Genomic DNA, 16,575 nt, shown 5'->3' on the forward strand with positions numbered 1-16,575 from the left:
GCGTTAGCTATGAAGAATTGTGGATCGTATCAGTGGAGAAAGGTAGGGTTGTATGAAATGGGGAAGTGAGTCTCCTGTAGTAGGAGAACATCTCATTTTAGGGGAATAATTTAGTGGGACTTTTTGGGTGCTGGGAAAGGAGATTTCAACAAACATCAAAGTAAAAAATAAAATTCATATTTTATTCAACATATACAAAATTTAAAAATGATGCTGGCTAGACATAATGACATGAAATGACATACAACAGTACATATCAAAATAGATTTGGATATGAACAGTCACTCGGTACTGTAGTCCCTAATCCCTACATGTTTCGCCCAGTGGGGCTTCCTCAGGGGATATGTTGAGGGACCCAAGTGGATATGTGGCTGCATGAAATAGGATACAATTAGAAGTCATAAAAATATTCACAAAGAAATATATATAAAGGAAAGCATTAACGGTTGTCCAAAGCTGATTGATTAGGCTGCCATCTAATAAATAGTTACCTGCTAGTAGACTCAAGCCAGGTGTAGGAAAACGGACTTTGCTCTGTACTGGAGAGGTTTTTGGTCTGGGAGGACCCAGGTAACGTCCGTGGGATCTGTGACTGCCATATAAGGAGGAGGTTAGAAAAGGAAAGGCAGAAGTGAGGGAGGAAAGGAGAAGGAGGGGGGGAAGCATATGGGGGGGGGGAAGGGGAGGAGGGGGGAGGAAAAGAAGGGGGGGAAGAAATAAGAAAAACGCAAAGGAGAAAGGAAAAATAGGTACAGAAAAGGTAGTGGGGAAAAAAGAGAGGGGTGTTGAAAGTGTGAAAACACACTGGTGTGAGAGGAATGAGGAATGTATGTTGGAGATGAGACGTCCCAATGGGGTAGTGAACAGGGTGGGAACATGCTGTGTTGGGGAGATAAAGTAATCAAAATAGGCTAGGAGAGCAGAATAAATACTTACAAAGAGCCCGGCTATGTCTAAAGGGGAGCAAGGCCTGCCAGATAATGATGTTTATCTGATAGAGAAAATATAATATAGTAAAGGTAAGGGCTACAAGGAATGGCTGCTGAGTGTGAAGGAACGCATGTAAAAATAAATGTATAGCCATAATGAGATTGACACATATTAAGGACAAACCAAAGTCCTGTTTACAGATCGTCTCCCCCACTTGCAAAGGGGGAAATTTAAGAGACGGTAACAGGTTTTTAAATAATAAGGTTCTCTAGCATAATGATCATTGCTACTTAAAAAGTACAGAGAGCAGAGTAATTGAAGAGCAATGTCACATTCAAAAAATTAGTAACTGCAACGAGGAGATAATTGAATGTATCTCATGTGGAAAGAGATCCCTGAAGTGGCAGCCTGTCCATGATCTAACCTGGTGTGTGGTGGGGTGTTTAAATAGGCACATACGTGTAGGACATGTGTCTGCCCATGTCCAATGAAAGAGGAGGGGCGGAGGAGCAGTGCAAAGAGCGTGCGATGGGGAAAGTAAAAAACTACAGTCCCCAGAATGCAACGCGAGTTGTATAGGGATAGGGAGGGGTGGACGCTTGAGCAGCTGACATAGCCCAATTAAGTGGGCACGCCTCTGTCCTCCGTCTCCATTTACAAGATCGCAGCAATGAAAATAAAAAACTCATGAGATGGATACAGGGAAGTATAGTGATGAACTAAATAAATGGAAAGGGAAGTGCAGAGAAAATGAGTGGCCAAATACATTGCTAGATCGATCTCCTCACTGACATGAAGCTGGTGAACATAAATGACAGTCTGAAGCTAGCATAGGGCAACTCTGATGGAATTGATGATTGAGAGGGCAGACAGCTATTGGACAATCGACAAGCATAAATATACAATTGATATACAACGGTCTTTATTTATCTAAAAGACAATTCATATACCAAAAAAAAATATATAAACAAAAATACATACGACATTACAGTATATATATTGATACAGGAAAATGTATACAATAGTGTTACATATACATCACTGTTGAGAAAGATTTCAAGGTCTAAGAAGTTGACCTTAATAAGGTCACAGTTCATCGTAAACTTGAGATTATAGGGGTTGTTTCCAATGGTGGTCATGAAGAGATCCAATTTGTCCCTCGTGCCAGTCAAAAACATCAATATATCATCAATATATCGATGCCAGGTGGCGACGTGCCCAAGCAAAGTGAGCAGGTCGTCCCTGGCAAATAGTTCCTTCTCCCACCCCCCCAGGTACAGGTTGGCATACGATGGGGCAACCCCCTGCACCTGGAGGTAGTGGGATGATCCAAAAACAAATACATTCCGTGTAAGAATGAATCTTAAGAGTTTAATGACAAATTTGTTATAGTCGTTGGCTAATTTGCCTCTATACTTTAATTGACTTTCGATGACTGCTAAACCTTTTTCATGCGGGATGGTGTTGTAGAGGCTTTCTATCTTGATAGTCACTAACCATGTATTTGGGGGAAGGATAACCCCTTCAATACTTCTAAGCAGGTCCATTGTGTCCTTTATATAGGAAGTGAGTGACATAACATGTGGATTAAGATATTGATCAATAAGGGCTGTTAGCATTTTCAGTTAGGCACTTACACCTGGACACAATGGGTCTGCCCGGTGGTGAGACTAAAGATTTATGAGTTTTTAGGAGGGCGTAGAAGGTTGGAATTTTGGGATTTTTGGTATAGAGGAAGTTCAAAGTGTTCACATCAATGATGCCTTGACGATGGGCTTTCGTGATAATGTCGTAATATTCACTATTGTAGTGGTCAATCACAGTTTTGGTAATTGGCCTGTACCAATCTCTATTTTGCTAAATCTTTAAGCACATAGCTTCATAAAATTTAACATCCATTATTACTAAGTTTCCGTCCTTATCGACTGGTTTTATTATTATTGAAGTGTTATGCCCCGTACACACGGTCGGACTTTGTTTGGACATTCCGACAACAAAATCCTAGGATTTTTTCCGACGGATGTTGGCTCAAACTTGTCTTGCATACACACGGTCACACAAAGTTGTTGGAAAATCCGATCGTTCTAAACGCGGTGACGTAAAACACATACTTCGGGTCTATAAAAGGGGCAGTGGCCAATAGCTTTCATCTCTTTATTTATTCTGAGCATGCGTGGCACTTTGTCTGTCGGATATGTGTACACACGATCGGAATTTCAATGGATTTTGTTGTCGGAAAATTTTATATCCTGCTCTCAAACTTTGTGTGTCGGAAAATCCGATGGAAAATGTGTGATGGAGCCCACACATGGTCGGAATTTCAGACAACAAGGTCCTATCACACATTTTCCATCGGAAAATCTGACCGTGTGTACGGGGCATTACTCTGTAAAGAAGATAGTGCATGTTTTTGTTTAAGAGACAGATTATGGGATTTGGTTTCAGGCCATTGAATCTTTTCAATTTCCCATGTAGTTTGTTGTACGAAGGCCATATATTGGGATTATTGTTCAATAGTGGAAAATTATGGGATTTTAGCTTAAACAAAGAAGGGAGGGGGAGGCTGTAGCCTCCAAACCGTCCGAGGAGAAATCCTCCGAATCGGTGTCGGTCCCACCACAACCCTCCTCCCAAAGTTCCATAAGATCGTCTAATGCACGAAGTTCCTGTAGGGTATAGGTGCCTGGGTCTGGACCATTGGTGCCAGGACCCTGGAGTGATTGAGTGGATTTGTCATACATGGTTTTTAACATAAGTCTGCATGCAAATAAGTGAATGTCCTTGATTAGGGTAAACTTATCCTCATCTGAGTCCAGGCAGAAAGTCAGTCCCAGCTGGAGGACCTGGCTCTCCGCCTCAGACAGTTGGTGCGAAGTACAAATTGATTATTTCAAATTGTGTTGTTCCACTGTCTGTTGGGGCACAGCATCCGGAGAAAGGCAGTGGTCTATCTCCTGTGCTTTCCCCCAAAAAATGGGAGCTAGTTTGGAATCAGAATGTGAGGGGTTTAGGAAGGGGAACATAGTGTTCAAGGTGCCAATCTTGGTTGAGGTGTTCGGTGCCGCGCATGCGGATGTAGTTGATGTTGAGTCTGTAGTCAAGGGTAGTGCAAAAGTGCCTTGTGCAGTATTGGATAAAGGGGATTGTGACAATTGTAATTGTGTATTCCTTTGACGACCAGGAGGTCTGCGATTCTGTGTTGTTCCAAACATGCGTTTGAAGGACTCTAAGGATTGACTATCAGGGTTACTTTTTCTCTTTTTAGTCATTCTGTCTTCAGATAAATCACGGTAGGATGTGGACTGGCTAGAAGAAAATGAGGATGTGGAAGAATTGTTAGGAATTATGTTGTCTTCATTTGAAGGTGCAAAAGCTTTCTTTCTAGGGAAATGTTTGGGATCTGTGTGAGAATTCCATTTGTAGGCATAACCACCCTCATGTGCCAATTGATCCCTCAGGAATTTAGATTCTTTATCTTTAATGATCTCGGCTGTATATTTTTCAATGGTTTCCTTAACCTCATTTTCTTTTTGAGCAAAGACAGAAGAAGTGGCTATCGAAGTGTGTTCGACAGCCCACTTCTGTATCTGCTCATCAAGCACAGAAATTTCATGTTCATATTGGGAACAGAGAATGGCAATCATCCAAGAGGAGCAAGTCTGTAAGTTAGATTCCCACATTAATTTTAAATTATCATCAATTTTTTTAAGGTTAGGGAAAATTTGAATGCGTAACCCCCAAGGTGTGATATTGTGTTCAAGATATTTTTCAAAATATTTCTTGTGCCAGAAAATCCGTACTTTTTTCTCTACCAGGCATTGAAGCCTAGTGAAGGACCTGTCAAGGTCCTCTTCCTTTATACCAGAGGTTTGATGGGATAGTTCTATGTTGGTCATCAAACCTTCCCATGCTTGACCGCAAAAGTCTGCCATTGTATAAAGAAAAATCCCAACGGGGGAGAGAGAGGTGCGGGGAAATGAGGGTGGAAGGGGAACAACCTATCAACCCAATACAATGCTTAATAATTACTCTAGAGTTAATAGGTTCATTGTGCCAAAAAATTAGTAAATTTCCAACATTTTCTAACAATATCACAATAAAATGAAATGGTAAAAAAAGGAGAGAGAGAAGTATGAATAAAGGGCAGTGTCACCAATCCAAAGGAAATTTAATGTTGTGATATAACACCTGGAGTAGTTATTAATAAAAATGGATAGGTGACAGTGTCAAAGAGAGGGCACCACCATCCCTGAGTAGTAGATATAGTCAGGAGAATAATTAAGTGGGACTTTTTAGGTGCCGGGAAAGGAGATTTCAACAGACATTAAAGTAAAAAATAAAATTCAAAAAGACAACATCATTCCGAACAATTCTTCCACATCCTCATTTTCCTCTAGCCAGTCCACATCCTACCATGATTTATCTGAAGACAGAATGACTAAAAAGAGAAAAAGTAACCCTGATAGTCAATCCTTAGAGTCTTTCAAACGCATGTTCGGAACAACACAGAATCGCAGACCTCCTGGTCGTCAAAGGAATACACAATTACAATTGTCACAATCCCCTTTATCCAATACTGCACAAGGCACTTTTGCACTACCCTTGACTACAGACTCAACATTAACTACATCCGCACATGAGGGTGGTTATGCCTACAAATGGAATTCTCACACAGAACCCAAACATTTCCCTAGAAAGAGAGCTTTTGCACCTCCAAATGAAGACAATATCATTCCAAACAATTCTTCCACATCCTCATTTTCCTCTAGCCAGTCCACATCCTACCGTGATTTATCTGAAGACAGAATGACTAAAAAGAAAAAAAGTAACCCTGATAGTCAATCCTTAGAGTCTTTCAGACGCATGTTCGGAACAACACAGAATTGCAGACCTCCTGGTCGTCAAAGGAATACACAATTACAATCGTCACAATCCCCTTTATTCAATACTGCACAAGGCACTTTTGCACTACCCTTGACCACAGACTCAACATCAACTACATCCGCATGCGCAGCACTGAACACCTCAACCAAGATTGGCACCTTGAACAATATGTTCCCCTTCCTAAACCCCTCACATTCTGATCCCAAACTAGCTCCCATTCTTTTGGGGAAAGCACAGGAGATAGACCACTGCCTGTCTCCGGATGCTGTGCCCCAACAGACAGTGGAACAACACAATTTGAAATAATAAATTTGTCTTCGCACCAACTGTTCGAGGCGGAGAGCCAGGTCCTCCAGCTGGGACTGATTTTCTGCCCGGACTCAGATGCGGATAAGTTTACCATCATCAAGGACATTCACTTATTTGCACGCAAACTTATGTTCAAAGCCATGTATGACAAATTCACTCAATCACTCCAGGGTCATGGCACCAATGGTCCGGACCCAGGCACCTATACCCTACAGGAACTTTGTGCATTAGATGATCTTATGGAACTTTGGGAGGAGGGTTGTGGTGGGACCAACACCGATTCCGAGGATTTCTCCTCGGACGGTTTGGAGGCTACAGCCTTCCCCCCCTTCTTCGTTTAAGCTAAAATCCCTTATTTTTTCCACTATTGAACAATAATCCCAATATATGTACAACAAACTACATGGGAAATTGAAAAGATCCAATGGCCTGAAACCAAATCCCATAATCTGCCTCTTAAACAAAAATGTGCACTATCTTCTTTACAGAGTAACTCTTCAATAATAATAAAACCAGCCGATAAGGACGGAAACTTAGTAATAATGGATGTTAAATTTTATGAAGCTATATGCTTAAAGATTTTGCAAAACAGAGATTGGTACAGGCCAATTACCAAAACTGTGATTGACCACTACAATAGTGAATATTACGACATTATCACTAAAGCCCATCGTCAAGGCATCATTGATGTGAACACTTTGAACTTCCTCTATACCAAAAATCCCCAAATTCCAATCTTCTACGCCCTCCCAAAAACTCATAAATCTTTAGTCTCACCACCGGGCAGACCCATTGTGTCTGGGTGTGAGTGCCTAACTGAAAATGCTAGCAGCCTCATTGATCAATATCTTAATCCACATGTTATGTCACTCACTTCCTATATAAAAGGGCACAATGGACCTACTTAGAAGTATTGAAGGGGTTATCCTTCCCTCAAATACATGGTTAGTGACTATCAACATAGAAAGCCTCTACAACACCATCCCGCATGAAAAAGGTTTAGCAGTCATCGAAAGTCAATTAAAAAATAGAGGCAAATTAGCCAACGACTATAACAAATTTGTCATTGAACTCTTAAGATTCATTCTTACACGGAATGTATTTGTTTTTGGATTCTCCCACTACCTCCAGGTGCAGGGGGTTGCGATGGGGACACGTTGTGCCCCATCATATGCCAACCTGTACCTGGGGGGGTGGGAGAAGGAACTATTTGCCGGGGATGACCTGCCCACTTTGCTTGGGCACATACATTTAAATAACTTTTAAATAATTTTTAATAATTTTTATTAAATAATTTTTTATTATATTTTTATATTCTAATAATTTTATTGTTTTTCACTGGTCATTATTAATTTTAAAAGAGTGTAATTATACATACTTTTGGAACCCGTTAACAAAACTGATTTATATTGCAATTTAGTAATTATAATCATATATATTAAGTTTTATGTTTATCTTGGATTCAATTTTATGATTGTGCATTGTCTAATCTCATGATTAGTGTGTATGATTATTATAATGACTGGTACACGTTGTAATATTGACCAATAGTTTTAATTTCAATATAGTATTGGAGTAGAATTGTTTTAGAAGATATTTGTCTCTTAATCGATTTAATTATGTATAATGTATTTATTTACTGCTGTAACAGAGCACTCTCACCTGTTTTTACATGTATACCGTAGTGTGGTCTTCGACAAAATCGATATTTATATGTATAATTTTATACATATTCTTATTGTATAATATCATTAAGTGCACCATATAAGGTCATTTGCTATATTGTGGCTCCTATGGTGTAATTTTTATTACACATATTGGCCGTAAATAAGAATGAATATCCAATTGTATTTCCACCAAAGTAATGGCCGCCCACATAGGAGTCCAACACATAGAGTAGTGCTATATCCATCTACAACAAAATGGCGGCGAATCAACTTCCTATATCTAAAGAAAAATGACCGCCGTTCATTACAAACATAACCATAAGTAAAATGGCCGTTCTAGCACTTCCGGTTTCAATATACAGACGGCCGAGTTTAACAGCACACCCATAAGTAAAATGGCGGTTTCAGCATTTCCGGATTTCATTACATATAAGGATACATACAACAGCCAATCCGGTTCCCCAGATGAAGACACGTGACGTGTCGTAACGCGTAGGGATTGGCTGGAGCGGCACACAGCTGTCAACACAAGTGAGAGGGCGCTGAGAACGCCAGACTTCTCATACGTTCTTTACTCTGCCTATTTGTATGCTTTCAAATGTAAGAGCATATATCAAATAAATATCTCCCTTTGCTTATAAACAATAATACACTAGTGGAGCCTATCTTCTCTCTCCCTCTCCCTTCTCTTTATCCCCCCCCCTTCCCCCCTCTTCTCCCCCTGGGTCTGAGCTGCACCAGAGCGGAAGAAATAAGGAGATAACAAGGAGAATTAAGCAGCAAGAAGGAGAAGTTTTCAGACAGTACTTCCACACCTTAAAAAGCATATTACCACAGCCTGATTTCTACTATTTTAAGGTGAGAGTTCTGAGAGACTGAACTAGGAGGCACCACTATAGGAACAACTCATTCAACACATAAGACATACACAGATCTGAATGGAAGGACTTTTTACCTCTGCAATAGCGCCACCTATCTATGAATTTATGAACTGTTCTGTTTCAATTTTACAATGCTGTCATCACTTTTTTAGGCACATTTATCAGCATGATGATTGCATTAATTGTAGTCAACTGTTGATTTTTTTTGTGTATAATATATTTATCCTTTTGATGGGTTGCACTTTATTAATTATCCACAGTTAAAAATTATTTTTAATTAAGGATATTTATTCACTAATATTTATTTGCATCAATTTATTTATGGTATCTTAGCTAGTTGTCACCTTATGGTCGTTTTGTTATTTCAACCACTTGCACGTAGTCACTTTAAACACAGCACTATCACTTTACTGGTAATCAGTGATAATAGATTTATGTTTTAATTTAGAGATCGTAGATCCTAATTAACATTATCACAGTTACCAATACTTTAATCACTTTTGTCCTCACCCTACTTCAATTCACATTACTCACGTAAATATTGCGCGAAATCTCCTTTAATTATCATTTCATTAAGTGGTTGTGTGAGCACTTTTATTTTGCAGCAATATTTATCTATTAATCTACACTACTTAGTTATCAGTATTTGTCACATCCACCAGCGCGAAGGCAATTTTACAATTCACTGTTTGAGATTTCACATACATACACCTTTGCAGCTAACATGGATGTATTTACCTATATTGAAAATAGAAAAGTAAATCTAGATGAGGTATTTAACCCACTCAATAAAACACGAAACACAGATCTGGAAAGTATGACCAGAAAATTAGGACATCATATGGAAAAAAAGATCAATCTATGGTGGGACACTAATACATTCGAGAGATATATTAGAGAAAACATCGTCCCCAGAAGATTAAGGTGGGAAGTACCACCAAATGATGGGCTGACTGACAAAGATTCAATGGAAGAATGGTTTGCGTTCTATAATGAGAAAAGCATTGAAGGTCTGAAATTCCTACTAGGACGTAAACACAAGAAAGCCATACTATTAGAACAACAGATAGAAGAAATTAAACAAAAAATGGAACCATTTAAAGAAACAGCGGATTTTAAAAGACTGGCAACCCAACTCAATAAGGATCTAATAACCAAAGACCTAGAAGTGCAAAATCGGAAAATGAAAAAATATCAAAGGGATATAACGGATTACAAGACCAACCAGGTCTTTAAATGGCAAAGTAAAGTTGAACCCGACCCTCCTGCATCTGCATACTCAACTCCGGAAAGGGAAGTTAGAATTCAAGACCCCACAACAACGCACGCACTCAACCCACCTAGGTGGGAAGAAAAAGAGAGAAGAATGGAAACACCACGTGCACATAGAGATAGACCCTATACAGATGGCCCCAATCAAATAAGAAGAGATGAAAGAGATACATATGGAGGTACACCAAGAACTAATTATAACCAAAGAAACAACTACGGATACGGGCAACACACTCCAAAAAGAGGAGGAAAGAAACCCTTTAGAAAACCCTTTAATAACAGAAATTGGCAACACAATGAGAGAAATACAAGAGAAAATAGAATACCACCATATCAACATGAATATCGAGACGGATATGGACGCAATCCGATACCCACGCACAATAGATTTGACCCTATTAGAGACTACCAAGAACATCACTATGAAGACCCCCACTACTACGGGTACCAACAAAATTATGACACACAAAGGCCTTTTTTAGAGAGAGAGAGGAGAGAATACTCCCCGCAAAGACCCCCTCAAGAGGTCTACCACTCACCCAGGAGACGACCCCAAGAAGAACACAGAAGAAATACGCCAGAACGAAGAGAGGACGGAGATCAGGGAAGAGACTCCAAAAGAAAAATAGTATAGTTGGAGAAAATGTAGTGAACATAAGCGGTAAACAAATAACAACAGAAGAGCTGGCAGTACTCGACAAGGGCCTTAAACATGCACCTAAAAATAATCTCAATAAGTTCAACACGTACATTGGGATACAAAAATACATCAGGAAAATTAACATTAAAAAATATATGATGAACAACTTGTGGAAGCCAGAAAATCCAAGGATTGAAATTGTACAGTCAGAAGTACATAGTACACTACGAAATGCCTCATTATTCAATCCACAGATGTCCAACAACCAAAATGTGGAAGTCTTCAAGAATCTAGTCTTACAGGATATAGACTCCATAAAGATCAAAAAAAGCCACAGACCCTATACATATAAAAAATGGCATTAAACGCCTGATGGAAAGGAAAGATATAGTAATCAGGCCGGCGGATAAGGGAGGTGCAATAGTGCTGCAGTCAAAAGAACAATATTTGACCGAACTAAATAGGCAGCTACAAGATGAAACGACATATACCAGATTACTTGGAAACCCTACTTCAAAGTATAAGAAACAATTAGAAGCTCTAGTAGATCTAGGCATGAGGAAAAATATATTAAACTCGAAAGAAAGTAAATATTTAATACCGGAAACCTGTCGAATACCGATAATTTACACAATTCCCAAAATCCACAAGAATAAAGAGAATCCACCAGGAAGACCTATAGTCAATAGTATTGATTCACTTACATCAAGAATGGGTAAATACATTGACTATTTTATACAACCAGCGGTCCAGCAAACACAAGCGTATTTAAAAGATACTAAGCACATATTACAACTTTTGAATACAGTGCCAGTATTAGAGGGACGCACATTACTGGCCACCGCAGATGTTACATCGCTTTATACAATAGTACAACACCACGATGCGATCTCAGCAACAAAATGGCTTTTAAGAAAATACAGCACTTTAATTTGTAAACAGAGAAAATATCTACTGAAATGTCTCGATTTCTGCCTTAAGTGCAATTATTTTTGGCATAATCAAACTTATTTTAAACAACTAGTGGGAATAGCCATGGGTGCCAAATTTGCACCAGGAGTGGCGAATGCATTTATGGCGCAGTGGGAAGAAATGGCAGTATATACAAGTACCCCCGCCGAACTTACGTTGTACAAAAGGTTTACAGACGATGTAGTGATAGTGTGGAATGGGGATAGAAACAGTCTGGAAATATTTCTAAATAAATTGAATGATAACACTAAAAATATTAATTTGGTATGGAGAATAGAAGAGAAAGAAATAGATTTCCTAGACTTAAATATAAGTTTAGAAGGACAGAAAATAGTCACTAAAACGCATTTTAAAAAAGTAGATGCTAATAGCTACCTGTCAACAGACAGCTGTCACTACAAATCGTGGCTATATAACATCCCAAAGGGCCAATTTACAAGATTGAGAAGGAATTGTACAAAAGAAGAAGACTATCGGAGTCAAGCACAGGTGATTGGAGAAAGATTTAGAGTAAAAGGTTACAATGAAGATTGGATAAAAAACCAGATCGAACATGTCAATTGTATGGACTGAGAGAAAATGCTTGAAGAACAACCTAAGATGAGAATCCAACAAGAAGCACCTAGTATAATATTAGATTTTAACACACAATATAGAGATGTAGCGAAAGTTATACAAAAACACTGGCACATTTTAAAAAACGATAAAGATCTCAAGGATATATTGCCAGAAAGACCCAATATGGTATACAAGAGGGCACCAACTATTAGAGATCTTATCGTTAAGTCAGTCATTGACCCTCCCACAACATCCGCATATACATTCTTTTCAGGAAAAGGATTTTATCCCTGCCGTAATTGTTACGCTTGTCGTCATGCGAAAAAATTTCAAGGAAAACGTAAAGATTTTATAGCTACCAATACAGGACAAAATTTTATTATTAAAGATTTTATAGGATGCCACACTGAAGGGGTTGTGTATGTACTACAATGCAGTTGTAATCTTCAATATGTAGGCCGTACGAAAAGAGCACTTAAGACACGAATAAAAGAACATGTACAAAATATAAAATCTGGCTTTCCCAAACACAACGTGTCAAAACATTTTGCATTAGTACACAACAGAGACCCCACACATCTCCAATTTTGGGGAATTGAAAAACACAAACCCATGTGGAGAGGTAGTCATCTAGTCCGTGATATCAGCCGGAAAGAATCCAGGTGGATTCATACCTTACGCACTTTGGTACCTGGGGGCCTTAATGTGGAATTTGATTTAAATTGCTTTTTAAATAACTTTTAAATAATTTTTAATAATTTTTATTAAATAATTTTTTATTATATTTTTATATTCTAATAATTTTATTGTTTTTCACTGGTCATTATTAATTTTAAAAGAGTGTAATTATACATACTTTTGGAACCCGTTAACATAACTGATTTATATTGCAATTTAGTAATTATAATCATATATATTAAGTTTTATGTTTATCTTGGATTCAATTTTATGATTGTGCATTGTCTAATCTCATGATTAGTGTGTATGATTATTATAATGACTGGTACACGTTGTAATTTTGACCAATAGTTTTAATTTCAATATAGTATCGGAGTAGAATTGTTTTAGAAGATATTTGTCTCTTAATCGATTTAATTATGTATAATGTATTTATTTACTGCTGTATCAGAGCACTCTCACCTGTTTTTACATGTATACCGTAGTGTGGTCTTCGACAAAATCGATATTTATATGTATAATTTTATACATATTCTTATTGTATAATATCATTAAGTGCACCATATAAGGTCATTTGCTATATTGTGGCTCCTATGGTGTAATTTTTATTACACATATTGGCCGTAAATAAGAATGAATATCCAATTGTATTTCCACCAAAGTAATGGCCGCCCACATAGGAGTCCAACACATAGAGTAGTGCTATATCCATCTACAACAAAATGGCGGCGAATCAACTTCCTATATCTAAAGAAAAATGACTGCCGTTCATTACAAACATAACCATAAGTAAAATGGCCGTTCTAGCACTTCCGGTTTCAATATACAGACGGCCGAGTTTAACAGCACACCCATAAGTAAAATGGCGGTTTCAGCATTTCCGGATTTCATTACATATAAGGATACATACAACAGCCAATCCGGTTCCCCAGATGAAGACACGTGACGTGTCGTAACGCGTAGGGATTGGCTGGAGCGGCACACAGCTGTCAACACAAGTGAGAGGGCACTGAGAACGCCAGACTTCTCATACGTTCTTTACTCTGCCTATTTGTATGCTTTCAAATGTAAGAGCATATATCAAATAAATATCTCCCTTTGCTTATAAACAATAATACACTAGTGGAGCCTATCTTCTCTCTCCCTCTCCCTTCTCTTTATCTCCCCCCCCCTTCCCCCCTCTTCTCCCCCTGGGTCTGAGCTGCACCAGAGCGGAAGAAATAAGGAGATAACAAGGAGAATTAAGCAGCAAGAAGGAGAAGTTTTCAGACAGTACTTCCACACCTCAAAAAGCATATTACCACAGCCTGATTTCTACTATTTTAAGGTGAGAGTTCTGAGAGACTGAACTAGGAGGCACCACTATAGGAACAACTCATTCAACACATAAGACATACACAGATCTGAATGGAAGGACTTTTTACCTCTGCAATAGCGCCACCTATCTATGAATTTATGAACTGTTCTGTTTCAATTTTACAATGCTGTCATCACTTTTTTAGGCACATTTATCAGCATGATGATTGCATTAATTGTAGTCAACTGTTGATTTTTTTTTGTGTATAATATATTTATCCTTTTGATGGGTTGCACTTTATTAATTATCCACAGTTAAAAATTATTTTTAATTAAGGATATTTATTCACAAATATTTATTTGCATCAATTTATTTATGGTATCTTAGCTAGTTGTCACCTTATGGTCGTTTTGTTATTCAACCACTTGCACGTAGTCACTTTAAACACAGCACTATCACTTTACTGGTAATCAGTGATAATAGATTTATGTTTTAATTTAGAGATCGTAGATCCTAATTAACATTATCACAGTTACCAATACTTTAATCACTTTTGTCCTCACCCTACTTCAATTCACATTACTCACGTAAATATTGCGCGAAATCTCCTTTAATTATCATTTCATTAAGTGGTTGTGTGAGCACTTTTATTTTGCAGCAATATTTATCTATTAATCTACACTACTTAGTTATCAGTATTTGTCACATCCACCAGCGCGAAGGCAATTTTACCATTCATTGATGATATATTGATGTTTTGGACTGGCACGAGGGAAGAATTGGATGTCTTCATGTCCACCATTGGAAATAACCACTATAATCTCAAGTTTATGATGAACTGTTACCTTATCAAGGTCACCTTCTTAGACCTTGAAATCTTTCTCAACAGTGATGGCTCTTTGGGTACTTCTCTTTTCCATAAACCATCAGCTGCCAACACCATTCTACACACAACTAGTTCACATCCGGTCCCTTTGAAGAGAAGTATACCATACAGCTAATATCTTCGCCTACGAAGGAACTGCTCCAATGATGAAGACTTCCATAGGGAAGCCTGCAATCTCTATTCAAGACTATGTAATAGAGGATATGGCCATAGTTGTTTAAAGGAAACCTTTAACAAAGCCCAAAGGCAAAATAGGAATTCTTTGATCTATTCCAACCGAAATAGGAAAACAAATGAATGCATTAGAATCATCACTCCGTATTGTAGACAGCATCAACAAATCTGCACAATTCTTAAAAAGTCCTGGCCCTTACTTTCAACTGACCCTGTAATTAATAAATATATTCAACCTCATCCGGTTATCACTTTCAAGAGAGCCAAATCCATAAAGGACAGACTAGTTCATAGCCACCATAATATAACATCCACCTCAGTCCCCAGTTTAACAGGAACCTTTTCCTGTGGGAGCTGTGATGTATGTAAGTTCATCAGCAACAGATCTGGTGTACATCTCCCCAGTGGCACAACTCACTTTATTCGACATAAGGTAACATGCCAAATCCCTGGGGTAATCTACATCATGCAGTGCCAATGTGGGTGTTACTACATTGGGAAAACGAAACGCCTCTTTTTTAAGAGGATCCGTGACCATGTAGGTCCCATTGCCAAAAGAAAAATGGTAATGGCCCTTAGCACACAGGCCTATATCACAATTTCAACTCCCAAATGATCTCATTTTCCGCTCTTGACCACTTGCCCCTCAATGCCAGAGGAGGCAGTGTGGATCGTGCTTTACTTCAATTAGAGGCCAGATGGATACATGACCTTCAAGCCATGATCTATCCTGGCCTTAATGAAACAGTTAGTTTCAAGCCTTTTCTATGACTTCACTGGTCTACCTCTTCCACCAGTTAGAGTCAGTATATCCCCTCTGTCCCTCCCCTTCCCACCCTTCCCCCCATCACCTACCCCCTTCCTTCCTTCCCCTATCCGCCTCTCTACCCCCCCTTTTCCCTCTCCCCCCTCCCCCCTTTCCCCCCCTCCTCCCCCCCTCCCCTATTGCCCATACAGTTGTCATTTCTCCTTGTATGAATGGCATCTTGTTCGTTTATGTATATGTAACACTATTGTATACATTTTTCCTGTATCAATATATATACTGTAATGTTGTATGTATTTTTGTTTATATATTTTTTGTTGGTATATGAATTGTCTTATAGATAAATAAAGAGCGTTGTATATCAATTGTATATTTATGCTTGCCGATTTTCCAATAGCTGTCTGCCCTCTCAATCATCAATTCCATCAGAGTTGCCCTATGCTAGCTTCAGACTGTCATTTATGTTCACCGGCTTCATGCCAGTGAGGAGATCGATCTAGCAATGTATTTGGCCACTCATTTTCTCTGCACTTCCCTTTCCATTTATTTAGTTCATCACTACACTTCCCTGTATCCATCTCATGAGTTTTTTATTTTCATTGCTGCGATCTTGTAAACGGAGACGGAGGACAGAGGCGTGCCCACTTAATTGGGCTATGTC

The sequence above is a fragment of the Aquarana catesbeiana genome, linkage group LG11 (assembly GCF_042186555.1).
Source record: "Aquarana catesbeiana isolate 2022-GZ linkage group LG11, ASM4218655v1, whole genome shotgun sequence".
Classification (NCBI taxonomy): Eukaryota; Metazoa; Chordata; class Amphibia; order Anura; family Ranidae; genus Aquarana; species Aquarana catesbeiana.